Genomic DNA, 11,657 nt, shown 5'->3' on the forward strand with positions numbered 1-11,657 from the left:
TGCAGTCTTTTGCTCATTGTTATTGTTTTTTTTCTTAATGCTTTTATTTTTTCATATGTTCAGCATACTAATGCTTCATCAATATCATGGAATGCTTGCATATTCTATTCTGTGGTTTATTGTTACACATTTCATGGGAGTTTCTCACTTTAATATAGTACAATTAAGATCTTTCCTCTGGCTAACATTTTTTGTTTCTTATTTAAGAACTCATTCCCTACTTTAAGATTATGAAATTTTTCTTCCATATTATAAAAGCTTTATAGCTTTGGCTTGCACAGTTAGATCCACAATCCACCTGAAAATGGTTTTTGTATATGTCAAAGAGAAGTTCTATTTTTTCTTCATATGTCTATCTAGTTTAGTACTAGCTATTGAAAAAATTATTCTACAACTAGTGAAATTGAAGAGGTAATCAAAAACCTCCCAACAAACAAAGTCCTGGACAGATGGCTTCACAAGTGAATTTTGTTTTGTTTTGTTTTGTTTTTTTTGTATTTTTCTGAAGCTGGAAATGGGGAGAGACAGTCAGACAGACTCCCGCATGCGCCCGACCGGGATCCACCCGGCAAGCCCACCAGGGGCGATGCTCCGCCCACCAGGGGGCGATGCTCTGCCCCTCCGGGGCGTCGCTCTGCCGTGACCAGAGCCACTCTAGCGCCTGGGACAGAGGCCAAGGAGCCATCCCCAGCGCCCGGGTCATCTTTGCTCCAATGGAGCCTTGGCTGCGGGAGGGGAAGAGAGAGACAGAGAGGAAGGAGGGGGGTGTGGAGAAGCAAATGGGCGCTTTTCCTATGTGCCCTGGCTGGGAATTGAACCCGGGTCCCCCACATGCCAGGCCGACGCTCTACCGCTGAGCCAACCGGCCAGGGCTTCACAAGTGAATTTTAACAAACATTCAAAGATGAACTAACACTCATCCTTCTCAAACTATTCAAAGAAAGTTCAAGAGGGAAGACTCTCAAGCTCATTTTATAAGGCTGGCAGTATCCTAATTCCAAAACCAGGTAAAGACACTGTGAAGAAAGGAAATTATAGACCAATGTTCCCAATGAACATAGATGCTAAACTTCTCAACAAAATATTAGCAAACCAGATCCAGCAATATATTAAAAAGATCACAGACCCTGATCAAGTGGAATTTGTTCTGGGGATATAAGGTTGGCACAATATCCGCATATCAATAAATGTGACTCACCATATAAACAAAATGAAGGATTAAAACTAGATCACTTGCACAGCAGCTTGCACACAGTGGTTAAGGTAGAGACTCAGTCAGCCTGATGGTTGCTCCCATGCAAAATGGATGAATAGCAGTCAAGACTCAATTCCAATAGGAGGGCCCACATAACCCACACAAGGGTCATTCCTGGAACACCCAGCTCAGGTGATCAAGGAGACTACCCCACAAACACTGGCAGTCATACCAGATCTATTTAATAGATAGAAACACAGAGGCAACCAAAATGGGTAGGAAAAGAAACAGACCCAGGTAACACAACAGGAGAAATTCCAGAAAAAGGGCTAACTGAAGATATAAGCAATTTCTCAGATACAGAATTCGAAGTGATGGTTATGTAGATGCTCGAGGAACAAAGTGATGACTTCAATAAAGAGAGCAAGCATAAAAAAGGACATGGAAACCATGAATAGGAACCAGTCAGAAATTAAGAATACAATATCCAACATCAAGAATACACTGGAAGGAATAAACAGGTTAAATGAAGCAGAGGATTGAATCAGTGATTTGGAAGACAAGGTAGAAAAAAACACCCAAGCAGATCAGCAAAAAAAAGAAAACTAAGGATAGTTTAAAAGACGCTTGGGACAACATGAAATGGAAGGACATCTATATCATAGTGGTACCAGAAGGAGAAGAGAGCAGGGTATTGAGAACCAGTTTGAAGAAATAATAACTGAAAATTTCCCTAACCTGGTGAAGGAAAAAGACAAGTTCAAATAGCACAGTGAGTCCCAAACAAGATGAACCCAAAGAGTCCCACACCAACACACATCCTAATTAAAATGACAAAGGTTAAAGGCTAAGAGAAAATCTGAAAAGCAGCTAGAGAAAAGCAGTTACTTAAAAGGGACTCCCATAGGCTGCCAGCTGACTTCTCAACATTATTTCCGGCCAGAAGGGATTGTCATGGAATATTCAAAGTGATGAAAAGTAAGGGCCTACAACCAAGACTACTTTACCCAGCAAGGCTATTTGAAATTGGAGGAGAAATAGAGCTTCCCAGACAAGAAAAAGCTAAAGAAGTTACCATGAAGCCAGTATAACAAATGTAGGGTCTGCATTAAGAAAATGAGAAGGAGGAAAAAGAAATCAGGAACATAGTTAAAAGAAAAAAAATGGCAATAAATACGTACCTATCACTAATCACTTTAAATGTAAATGGCTTAAATGTCCTAATCAAAAGACATAAGGATAGCTGAATGCTTAAAAAAGCAAGACCCATATATGTACTGTCTACAAGAGATCCACCTTAGAACGAAAGGTACACATGGCCTACAAGTAAGGGGATAGAAAAAGGTACTGCATTCAAATGGAAATAAAAAGCTAGGGTAGCAATGCTTATATCTGACAAAATAGAATTTAAGACAAAGACTATAGTAAGATAAAGAAGGACACTGCATAGTGATAAAAGGAGCAATCCAACGAGGATATAATCCTTGTAAACATTTATGCACCCAATCTAGGAGCACCTAGAAATGTTAAGCAAATGTTGATGAACATTAAGGAAGAGGGCGACAGCAATACAGTCATAGTAGGGAATTTTAACACCCTATTGACATCAATGGATAGATCTTCCAGACAGAAAATTAGTCAGAAAATGGTGGCCTTAAATGACACACTCACTAGATTAACTGGGTTTAATTGACATTTTCAGAGCATTTCACCCTAAAGCAAGGTGTATGTATGTAGGGTTAATGCTGGACATGGCCCTTCCACACCTGGCAGGTGGCCCAGGGCTGTCTGCTCCTGAATGTGCATTATATTCTGCCAAGAAACAAACAGACCTTGAAGAAGGCTTCCTTTCCCTGACTCCCAGCATGAATGCCTCTGCCTTTGGCTTTGTCTAACTGCTTTATAAGACCACCTGCGTGGCCAGTGTGGATCTTGTTTCCTGACTGGTTACCATCAGGGTTCCTCTATAATGTCAGTAATAAAAGCTATGTCTGCTCTATTTGGTCCTCCATGTGGACTTTTCAAAATACCTGCAAGACAGGAAATACCTGGTCTCAAACTCCTGCAGTACAATTTTTGTCAGCAGGATATTCTGGAAAACCCCCAGGTTGAGTTGACCAACTGCCTGTTGGGGAGTACCAGTGAGTAATCCAAGAGAAGTTGCCAGGAGGAACCCCAGGGTGGCCAGCTGTTGGGTAAAAAAATGTTTTTTAGCTTTGCTCGCTTGTATTGAGGGGAGCCTTGTGTGTGTATAGTCTATGGAAGGCTGTGGGTACTTGCCCTCAGAGTGGCAGATTGCAAATTACGGATTGCTGTCCTGCTTGGGAGGGCTAATGTTGCTATTGTTTGCTGGAGAAGGGGTCTTTTCCCCCAGCCTGTTTGGCTGCAGAGTGAGGAGAGTGCAGGGAGAGAGAAAGTGGGTGCTGAAGCTGGTGGGGGCCTGTGAGTCCAGGAGAGTCCAGAAAATGAGTCAGCCTTGAATGAGAAGGAAGCCATCTTCCCTGCCTATTTGCTCATCTGCTATTACTAGACTTTAAAATATGGGAATAAATAATTAGATCATACCTTTGAACAAGGTGAAGATTGATAGGGTCTGGGAAATATCTGGATTCATAAAAATACTGATGAATAATCAGAATAAATTGATTAGGACTAAATAAAATATTTTTATGACTTTGTTCAAGATTATCAATTTTAAAATCTTTTTTCCATATATATGTATATATTTACATATACACTTTCATAAACAATTTAATAAAATAGAGTATATCTGTATAAACAATACTGGGACATTTATTCAATATATATTTCCTCCTTACTTGATCCCTCCAAAAGATCTGAGAGCTCTCATAAGTATTATTGTAATAGTAATATATTTGTTTGCATAAATCCAATAAGAATTTGTTCTCTTTATAAGACACAGAACCAGTTTCCAGTTGTGGTTTTATTAACCAAGACTTTGGTTAGAATATTATGTTTGAAAACGACATGCCTGGACTGCAGATTTCATCAGAAAGCTGTAAGGAATTGAGATCAACTTTGAAGCCGGTAAGAGAAAATGGAGAAATAGCCTGGTACCTTGCTTTTCACATGGTTCATGGCAAGTCTTTCTAGGTAAGGAACAAAGGTTGCTTTTTTAGGAGATGTCACAGAGGGAACCTCAAGACATTTTGGGGGACCTCAAGAGATTGAGGAATTCACTCAAACTTATAGGTACTGCAGGCAAAATCTGGTGGCCACTGTGTGGCTTGGCTCTTTTTGCCTGGAAGGGTTAATTAAAGCTCAATCTAACTCCTGATGAAACTCCAGTGAAGCAGATTTTTAAAAGCCTGTATGATCGATTGGTATTCTTGTTGTGTTTATGCAAATAATCAGGCCAAGTTATAACTGGACTTAACTTTGAGTAGTATGAATGTTCATGTACGTCCTTGTGCCTCCTGACCATCCAGAGTACGATCGATTTATCATATATTTTTAAAATGTGTAAGGCAACATTTTAAAAAAGGCAAATATCTGTTGTTCTTGTTTCCATAAATTGATTATCAAACAAATACGATTTTAAATTAATAAAACGAACTGGAACTAATTTCATTTTTTGAAAAAAAAACTCCCAGGGGTCAGCGAGCATGAAAAAAGCTCACTCAAAGAGTTATACAGTAAATAGATTGGTCTTAGCTTGCTTCTTTAATAAAAATTTAGATAATTTTAGGTGAGGGATGTCAGGTTTCAGTACAACATATAACACAGTTATAAATATAAAAAACGGGTATGGTTCTGAATTTCTCTAGTTTTCCTGCAGCAGACTATTCATCATAATTCTTGTCATTCTAGCTTTTCCCCCAGTAATGCTAAGATTTGTAACACAGTTTGTATCTACCAGGTTACAAGCCCTATTCGTACTTAAGGAACACCACCTCTAAATAACATCACCACCACCACCTCCTTTCGTGCCCAGACCTTATCATCCCGCTGACAGAAAGCAAGGATCTTTTGTCTCTGAAGGAAAACATTACCCCTCTTCATCAAGGAGCAGCTACAGAACAGACTCTTTTCCCTGAAAGGATTGAGACCGAGAATCCTTAAGGGGGATATAATAGGCAATTGGACAGACATGAACAAAGCAGGGACCATAGACCAGGCACCATAAGTCAGCAGGGCGGAAAGTCCTGGGTGTCTAGCAATGGGCAAGGCTAGCAGGGCAGGGACTTGGTCCCCCAAAGTAACCCTTTCTCACTTGCATATTGCTGGTCATGTGGGTTAGACTCCTTTAGCAGCAGAATGAACTAGGGAGCCAGAGAAGAGTGCTTAAACATTTATCCCTATGGATAACATTGAGGCCCCAGTTGTGCTCCAGGCCCAGAAAGCAAAATAATTACTTCCACATAAAACTAATCTCATAAAAATAAAATAGTTAAAACTAACAATAGGAAATGTAAGGGAATAGACAATAGATATATCTCTGATACATTAATCTGTATTGTAGAATTGTCTGAGTATGTGTGTGTGTGTGTGTGTGTGTGTGTGTGTATTTTTTTTTCCAGGCATATGATGCCAACTAGATTGCTTCCCTAGCTCAGATGTCAGGCCTTGAGCACCAGACCAAAAGCAGAAGTCCACAGCTCTGACTGCAAATAGATTACGCTGGCAAATACATCCAGCCAATCACACAGAACAGACCTGCTTGCACAGGTGGAACCACACTGACCCTACTTTCAACATCACTAAAGAACAGGTGTTCCACCTAATTTGGGAGGGTTTATGGTGGGTCAGAAACTAGACTCAAGCACAACTTTGACCGCCTCTCAGCCATGCAATTTAAACTGGACTAAGCTGGCCGGCCACCATACGTGTTGAGTTATGTGTCAGCCCTTTATTGCATTGAAAGAACTAATAGGACTGGCAATGTATCCTACCCTGTGGAGTGCGTACCACAAAATTAAAGTACATGCTATTAAGAATTATAGATAGGTTAGTGGTTTTTTTGGCTAATGCTCATTTGTAGCTTGTACTGTGCCTGTGGTATTTGTTTTTTTTTTAAATTTGTTGTATTACATAGTTACAAGTGTTTCCCTGAATATAACTCCCTCCCCCCCCCCATGTTTTCCTTGATACACCCCCTTTGCCCCCTCTTCCCACTGCCTACACCCCTTCGCTCCATGATTTACTATCCTGCCCTCTATCTCTCTGGGTTATGTGTATATACTTTCCCTAATGTCTTTCCTTTCTTTGATCCCCTCCTCTCATCCCCTTTTCTTCTGACTGCTTTCCATCTGGACTCTTTGACCCCTTCTCTGCCTCTCTTCTGTTCCTCAGTTCACATTGTTCATTGGATTCCTCATATGAGTGAGGTCATATGATATTTTTCTTTCTCTGCCTGGCTTATTTTGCTTAGCATAATAGACTCCAGGTTCATCCATGTTGTCGCAAAGGGTAAGATTTTTCTTTTCATGGCCGTGTAGTATTCCATTGTGTATATGTACCACTGCTTTTTAATCCACTCATCTACTGATGGACACTTGGGCTGTTTCCAGATCTTGGCTATTGTAAACAGCACCATTTGTTAAAGAGGCTGTCCTTACTCCATTGTATGATCTTACCTCCTTTGTCAAATATCAGTTGTCCATAAAGGTGTGGGTTTATTTTTGGGTTCTCTGTTCTGTTTCATTGATCTATATGCCTGTTCTTATGCCAGTACCAAACTCTTTTGAGTACAATGGCCTTGTCGTGTAACTTCATATCAGAAAGTGTGATGCCTCCCACTTTACTCTTCCTTTTCAAGATTGCTGAGGCTATTTGTGTTCTTTATCTGGTTCCATATAAATTTTTGGAATATTTGTTCTATATCTTTGAAGTAGACATTGGTATTTTAATAGGAATTGCATTGAATTTATATATTGCTTAGGGTAGTATAGACATTTTAATGATATTTATTCTTCCTATTTATGAACACAGTATATGCTTCAACTTGTTTGTATCTTCCTTGATTTCTTTTATCAATGTTTTATAATTTTCCGAGTATAGGTCTTTAACCTCCTTGGTTAAGTTTACTCCTAGGTAAACTTATTTTCTTTGTTACAATAGTGAAGGGGATTGTTTCCTTAATTTCTCTTTCCGACAGTTCATTGTTGGTGTATATAAATGCCACTAATTTCTGAATATTGATTTTCTATCCTGCCACCTCTCTGAATTCCTTTATCAGGTTCAGTAGTTTCTTGACTGAGACTTTAGGGTTTTCTATGTACAGTATCAAGTCATCAACAAATAATGATAATTTTACTTCTTTTCCAATTTGGATGCCTTTTATTTTTTCTTCTTGTCTGATTGCTATAGCTAGGACTTCCAGAACTATATTGAATAAGAGTGGTGAAAGGGGGCACCCCTGCCTTGTTTCTGATCTTAAGGGGATTGCTTTTAATTTTTGCTCACTGAGTATGATATTGGCTGTGGGTCTGTCATTGATGGCCTTTATCATGTTGAGGTATGTTCCCTGTATTCCCACTTTGCTTAGCGTTTTGATCATAAATGGGTGCTGGATTTTATCAAATGCTTTTTCTGCATCTATTGATATTATGTGGTTTTTCTCCTTCCTTTTGTTTATGTGATGAATCATGTTGATTAATTTGCAAATATTATACCAACCTTGCCTCCCCAGAATAAATCCCACTTGATCAAGATGTATGATTTTTTTCATGTATTGCTGGATCCGATTTGCTAATATTTTGTTGAGAATTTTAACATCTAAGTTCATCAGGGATATTGGCCTATAGTTTTCTTTCTTTGTAGTGTCATTGCTTGGTTTTGGAATGAGTATTATGTTTGCCTAATAAAAGGAGTTTGGAAGTTTTCCCTCCTTTTGAATTTTTTTGAAATATTTGAAAAGAATAGGAGTTAGTTCTTCTTGAAATATTTGGTAAAATTCGCCTGTAAAGCCATCAGGCCCAGGACTTTTGTTTGTTGGGAGTTTTTTTATAACTGTTTCAATCTCTTTTGTTGTACAGTGGCACCTTGAGATATGAGCAGACCAACATACAATTTTTTTTAAGATACAAGCTGCGACTCAGTTTGTATTTTTGTTTGAGATCTGAGCGAAATTCCGAGGTACATGTTGGAATCAACTGATCATGCTTCAGCACTTTTTAATGACATTTGTTTGTCACATTTCTGTAACATTTTAAAAGGCAGGCAAAAGCAAGTCTCTTTGGATAGATTTTTATTCAAAAGTCCTGCAAGTGAAAGTGCCATAAGTGCAGCCAAAAAGGCAAAAACAGGTGATGATTAAATGAAAAATATGTGATGTTAAGCTTAGGTTAAGTTTAAAGTTTAAAGTGCATTTTTTTTTACAATTAAGTTTTTGTGGTTTCATTTTAAGTAAAGAAAGTGCAGTTTTAGTTTTGTTTAAAGTAAAGAAAATGCAATTTTAGTTTACATTTAGTGTGAAGAAAGTGCAGTTTTAGTTTACGTGTCTACAGTGCCTGCATCCCTCCCTTCTCCTCCGCCATTTACCTCCATTAGCCGCACTCATCTGTCTCCAAGGTAAGAATACAGTACTGAATAACACATTTTTCTTTTCTTTTATATATTTTTTTTATGTATTGGTAAAGTATACATGTGTGTTTCTTAATTAAAAACATGTCTTTTTTCATAATTTAGGATGGTTTGGGATGTTTCACAGGGCTGGAACTGATTAAATCTATTTCAGTTATTTTAAATGGGAGAAATTTGTTTGATATATGAGTTGACTGACTTACAAGCTTGGCCACAGAATATTTTAAACTCGTATCTCAAGATACCACTGTAAATGAAATAGATTCTAAAAATATCAAAATTTTCAATGAAACCAAGAGCTTGTTTTTTTGAAAATTTAACAAGATAGACAAACCTTTAACTAGACTCATCAGAAAAAAGAGAAAAAGAACCCAAATAAATAGAATCAGAGATGATAGAGGAGAAGTAACAACAGACACCAAAGAAATACAAAAGATTATAAGAAAATATGGGCCTGACCTGTGGTGGCACAGTGGATAAAGTGTCAACCTGGAATGCTGAGGTTACTGGTTTGAAATTGTGGGCTTGCCTGGTCAAGGCACATGAGGGAGTTGATGCTTCCTGCTCCTCCCCACTTTTCTCTCTCTCTCTCTCTCTCTTTCTCCCCCTCTCCTCCTTTCTATCTCTCTCTGTCTCTCTTCTCTAAAATAAATAAATAAATAAATAACAATTTAAAAATATTATGAACAATTGTATGTCAACAAATTGGACAATCTGGACAAAATGGATAAATTGCTAGAAACATAAAATCTAAGAAAGAATCAGATAATCTGAATTGACAGATTATAGCTAGTGAAATTGAAGGAGTAATTAAAAAACTTTCAACAAACAAAAGTACTGGACTAATGGCTTCACAGGTGAATTTTATCAAGCATCCAAAGAAGAATTAACACCTATTCTCAACTATTCCAAAAAATTCAAGAGGAAGGAAGACTCTCAAATTCATTCCAAAACCAGATAAAGACACTACACAGAATATTGTAATATTCCTGACAAACATAGATGCTAAAATCCTCAACAAAATATTAGCAAACTGGATCCAGCAATACATCACAAAGATCATACACCATAATCAAGTAGATTTATTCCAGGAATACAAGGTTGGTACAACATCCACAATCAATAAACATGGCACACCACATAAATAAAACGAAAGATAAAAATCATATGATTATATTAATAAATAATAAAATTTAGCACCCATTTATGTTTAAAACTCTCAGCAAAGTGGGAATCGAGGAAAAATACCTCAATGTATAATAAAGGCCATATATGACAAACCCACAGCCAACATCATACTCAATGAGCAAAAACTACATGTGTTTCCCTTAAGGTCAGGAACAAGACAAGAGTATCCACTATCACCACTCTTATTCAACATAACACTGGAAGTCCTAGCCACGGCAATCGAACAAGAAGAAATAAAAGGCACCCAAACTGGAAAGGAAGAAGTAAAGCTGTCCTTATTTGCAGATGATATGATACTGTATATAAAAAACCCTAAAAAGTCCAAAAAGCTACTGAAACTGATAAATGAATTTAGTAAAGTAATAAGGATACAAAATAAATATTCAGAAATCAGTTGCATTTTTATATACCAATAATGAACTATCAGAAAGGGAAACTAAGAAAGCACTACCATTCACCATTGCTTTAAAAAATATATCTAGGAATTAATTTAACCAGGGATGTAAAAGACTTTCACTTGGAAAATTATAAGACACTGATGCAAGAAATTGAAGATACAAATAAGTGAAAACATATACCATGTTTGTGGACATCATTAAAATGTCCATGTTAACCAAAGCAATCTATATATTCAATGCAATTCCTATCAAGAAACTAATGGCGTATTTCACAGAACTACAACAAATATTCCAAAAATTTACATGAAACCATAAAGATCTAAAATAGCCACAGCAATCTTGAGAGAACAAAGTTGGAGGAATTGTGCTACCTGATACCAAACTATACCACAAGGCAATATTAATCAAAACATCATGATACTGGCATATGGATCAATGGATCAGAAAATAGAGGCTAGGAATAAATTTACAACTTTGTGGCCAATTAATATTTGACAAAGGAGGCAAAAACAAAGAATAGGGTAAAGATAGTCTACTCAATAAATGATGTTGAGAAAATTGGACAGATTTGTGCAAAAAGAAAAAGAAAAAGAAACTGTATCACCTTACACCACACACGGATAACCTCAAAATGGACCAAAGACTTAAAGGTAAGACTGAAAACCATAAAAATTCTAATATGCAGTAAAATCTTGGATATGTCTCATAGGAATATTTTTTTCTGATATATCACTTCGGGCAAGGAAACTAAAGAAAAACACATGGTACTGCATCAAACTAAAAAGCTGCACAGCAAGGTAAACCATCCAAAATGAAAAGACAACCCATGAATGGGAAAACGTACTTGCTGATGATACATTTGATAAGGGCTTAATAACCATTTTTATTAAGAACTTTTACAACTCAACACCAAAAAAAAAAAACAACAAAAAACAGCAATCTTATTAAAAATAGGCAAAGGGAAGACATCAGAGAAATAGTGCCATGAGGAATACTCCTGATCTCTGCCCTCAAAATTTCAACAAATTCAACAATTAAACACAGAGAAAAATATCTCAGGAGCACCTGAAATATACACACACCAGACAAAGGTCTGATTGGATGAAAAGGTGGCTGAATATATAATATAATCCACTCTGAAGGAAATAAGACAGAGAATGGGGTATTTTGCTTTTCTCACTGATCTGAGGAAGGGACACTTTTGTTTGGAGCAGAGCAAAGTGGAGAGACTGAGATAGAGGGGAAGGAGCTGAGTTAGGGTAGGTGCTCAAACAAAAGAAAGAACACACCAGTTCTGCTTGAGATTGCAGAGGCAGGGCATGCGCATGGGT

This window comes from Saccopteryx bilineata, chromosome 2 (genome assembly GCF_036850765.1).
Source record: "Saccopteryx bilineata isolate mSacBil1 chromosome 2, mSacBil1_pri_phased_curated, whole genome shotgun sequence".
Classification (NCBI taxonomy): domain Eukaryota; kingdom Metazoa; phylum Chordata; class Mammalia; order Chiroptera; family Emballonuridae; genus Saccopteryx; species Saccopteryx bilineata.